Raw genomic sequence first — 4,191 nt, 5'->3', positions numbered from 1 at the left:
AAAAAAAAGAATATATAAGGCTTTTAGGTGCTTTAATGTCATCGAGCTTTACAAACTGGTCTCCACTTTTGCAATTTGATGAATGACTACCAATACATTTTCTAGTCTAGGTCTGGTTGTGTTCTGATTTGAGTTTGAATCCCTTAAAACACTCACAATTAGATGCGTTGTCAGGACTACAAATAATATTAGCACCGCAAATCCCGTAAGTGTCGCAGATGCCAGGAGCTGAGAACTGAACGTCCCATGCGGAGCTCCTCTCATTCCATATTAAACGCTGGATCTTACCTGATGGGTTCAGTTTTAACATCATTATGCTTGGACCGTTGTAGGACTCATACCTGAAAGAAATTTCATCTTCATTGTCCGCCAAAGCTTGCACATAAAGAAAGTTTGTGAATGAAGGAGCATCTCCCTAGGCAACTACGTTCCAAGGTCCAGAATAGGTATTTTTTACAGAACCATTGTACATACATATTCCATGTAACGCATGAACATGAATGTCAAGTCTGTAAGTAAAATTTCCAAGGGATGGATCATCAGTGGCTCTCCACGATGTTAATTATCGTTCCTGACCAGTCTTTAAATTCCAGCCCACCTTCATGCCTGACAACAGAGTGTCTGACGGGTAGTCAAAGCTCTGCCACAGATAGTTTCCTTCACAAGTATTACTGCTAAAATTATCCCTAAGAACAACGTTTTCAGTATCTAACAGCTTCGCGACGGGATTTTTTATTTGTCTAGACATGTTTGAAGACCAGATGGTGCCATTCGTTTGGTTGAGAAGAACAAGATTTCCATTGTTGCTAATAGCTAAAATTCCATGTGGGTCATGAATTGGGTATTTCTATTAGCTACTCAAACAACCGTGTCAGGACTCTTCTTGTACCATATTCCCATGTACTTGCTGTTCTTTGAATTGCCAGGAGAGAAGAAACCTAGCTCGAATCTCTAGGATGATCAAACTAACTTCTCACCATCACCGATGAATGTTGTTGGAGTTATTGTGTCAGCTGCTAATGATAACTTCATATTTAACATGAAGATCAAAGTATTAAAGATGTAGAAGCCTGGAAAATTCTCCATCAATAAAAACTGGAAGAAAATGATTCAATGTTGTGAGAGGGGTTCATACATTTTCTGAATACACAAATATGGCTTAGTATTTGAAGTTCCGTTTCTGACTATGAATACGCGTCATTGCGCATGAATAAAAATATGGAAAGGATGTGGAACACCGATTTTGAAAAAGCGATCATTTTGACATTTTCTTTGGGGTGCCCGTATACTCCTTTGCATCTCCAACATTTCCCGTTTGCATTTTTAACATACATGTCTATATGGTGTCTGCTATATGATTTAATTTGGACGTCAATATCTTTACTCTAAATTAAGGCTAAACCACCACTTTTCCCAACTCTGTCACCTGCAAAATAACCATCTATCATCAGCCTTTCACACTCTTTTTTAACTTGCACATTCTTCAACTTGGTTTCACAAAGAAAAACCAACTGAGGTTTGTGCGCTTGGAGAGTTTTCTTCAAGGCTAGGCACGTTTGGGGATTCCACAAACTCCGAACGTTCCAACTTATTATTTTCATGGCTGTCGGCGGGGCTAGTTTCCAACATCCGCCGCTGCATTCTCTGTAACATTCCCTTGTCCAAGCTCAAAACTTCCTTCTCCCTCCACCGTCAAACGGTCAAGTTTTGCTGGGGAAAGTGAAAGCTGATTTAGCTCGGCTTGTGAAACACCCGAACTTCCTTTTTTCATTTTTTTTTACACTCTGGGCTCACTCTCAGTTGTTCCTCCCTGGGCCGCTTGAGTGAAGTTGGCCTACCATTTCCATTTCCTTTGGTAACTCTTTCCCGCGCTTGAGATTTCCATTTTTTCTTTTTGTCTTTCACATTTGTGCATGCTCCAGCTGCTTCATCCTCGCTAAATTTCTGTGTTAAGCCCAAATCATCTCCCCGTGTGTTAAGGCCCATTAAGTCCGTATTCTTTTTTTTCAATTTCCATTGCATTCTCCCGCTCTTTCTTTTCATTGTTTCCCGCTAAGATGCTCATATCTCTAGACATTAACTCCCCATCAGCTACTCTGCAACACTACTACAGCCTATAGTCTGTTGCTTATCAGCCCTGCCCTGTTTCATTAATGAGCCTTCAACTAGTCCTTCCACATGGCTGATCTTTATTGGCCCTGTGCTGCGGTCATCTTGACGCTGGGTTGCCCCGGATCCATCTATCACGGTTGGTCTTTCCTGACCCTTTTTTGATTGGGTCTGTTCTTGCTGTTCATGGTTTCCCGATGCTGATTGTGATGCCTTTTGCTTCTTGTACCGGAATTCTTGATCTGTCTTCTGCTTTGCTCTTTCTACTTTTGTTTGTGCTTTCATCCATGCTCCATCTATTAATTCATCCTTCGGCTGCCCTTTATACTCGAGACACTCCTTATATTGATGCCCGATTATCCCGCAACAGAAACAGAAGTCAGGCAATTTTTCGTAGGCAATTCTGATTGAAATCCTCTCTCCATCTTCTAGTTTTAATAGCACCCTCTTCTTCAATGGCTGTGTTATGTCTATCAAGTTCCTTAATCTGGCAAAAGACCCGAGACATTCCCCTGTTTCATCCGTTTCCACCTCCTCAACCTTGCCAATCTTCTCACCTATCTCTCTCATTATGTCTTTATCCATACACATAATAGGTGCATTGTGCAGTTGCACCCAAAACAATGTATGGGTGAAGTTCTGTTGCTTAATATTACCCACCCCAGTTGGTTCTGTGAGCACCATTAGCGAGTTGTTGAAGTGCCATGGTCCCCTGTGCAATATCCTCTTTTTTTCACCTTCTGAGGCAAATCTAAAGATGAAAATGTTTTCGCCTAAACTCTCTACTTTAACTTCCTTTATGGATCTCCACACTTGTTGCTTCGCTGCCCCTGAGTCTTTCACGGGTGATGAACATAATTTATATACATATTTTACCCTTAATTATATAATTAGTAGTTATTTTTATTTATTATTTTTAATTAATTGAATTATTTTATTACATAGGAAATTAATTGGAGATTATGGATGAATTAATTGGAGATTATGGATGAAAAGTACGTAAAGAATAATAATTGGACACCATTGAAGATCAAATCAATTTGTGGAAGTAATTAAGGAGATGTGCAAGAAATTCTGTTTGAAGGAACCGAAGCCAATAAATTGAATTCTCCACGTTCGTGCAAACAAAGAAGAAGGTTAAAGCTAAAGTGAGCAGCACATAAAACAAAGCTTTTAATTAAGCTTTTGAATGGAAAGTCAGAGTAGAATAAAGGAAGGAAATCAATAGCTTTTGACTTTTATTGTTTTCAATTACGTGGCAAGCTTAGGGCTTTAGCTTGTAAAAGTTGGTTTAGTTATTAGAATCACAATAGGATTCGGTGGCCAAACAATATAAAAGGGAGTTTTGCTTTTGAATAAAGAGAGGTGTGCAGACGCAATTCGAGCTGAGGAGAATCGGCAATCAAGAGAAACTAAACAATTTGCAGCCACAAAGGAGAAGAAAAAAATCAGCAGCCGGAATTAAATTAAAGCAAAGGCAGCCGCTTGAATTAATCTCCATGACTGATTTTATCAATTTTCTTATTCTCAATTTAATTATGTTAGGCTAGATTTTTATTTGGTTGAGGGTGAATTCAAAACTCTAAACATGCTATGCAATTAAATTTAAATTCTATCATTCATTTATTTAATTGAGATTGTTTATGTTCTTCTATAATTAATGTTCATGGTTTATTCTTGTTTTATTTGAGTGGCCAAAGATAGGACTTGAATAAATTTTATTGCTAGATTAAAATTCTTGATCCGTAATTGTCTTGATATTTTAATCATTAGAAGCAGGTTGGAATTAGTGATTTCAATTGAAGAACATAACCTAGGTTAAATAATCCGAGCTTGTGTGTTTATTGCCTAGATCAACCTAATATCTTTATCTGTTTAATGCTTCCACTATCTTAAATTTAAAGAGCTTGTTTTAAATTATTTAATGGTTAGAGATTAGATGAAGAGTTTATTTTGCCTAACGACACACTAAAAAAAGATTGAGACTAACAGAGCTTATTGTTGTCTACGGTTGATAGTTTCAATATAAATTGATGATAGAATTGATATATTATGTACATGTTTGGTGGTGGCGAATGATCA

At 37.9% G+C, this 4,191-nt stretch overlaps 1 pseudogene; it reads right to left on the bottom strand.

The window, feature by feature from the left end:
* Positions 1-1,056, bottom strand: part of LOC18053909 — a 24,817-nt pseudogene extending 23,761 nt beyond the window's left edge.
* Between the last annotated feature and the right edge of the window lie 3,135 nt (positions 1,057-4,191).

This window comes from Citrus clementina, unplaced genomic scaffold (assembly GCF_000493195.1).
Source record: "Citrus clementina cultivar Clemenules unplaced genomic scaffold, Citrus_clementina_v1.0 scaffold_1, whole genome shotgun sequence".
NCBI classification, from domain to species: domain Eukaryota; kingdom Viridiplantae; phylum Streptophyta; class Magnoliopsida; order Sapindales; family Rutaceae; genus Citrus; species Citrus x clementina.
This window is presented reverse-complemented; position numbering and strand designations above follow the sequence as displayed.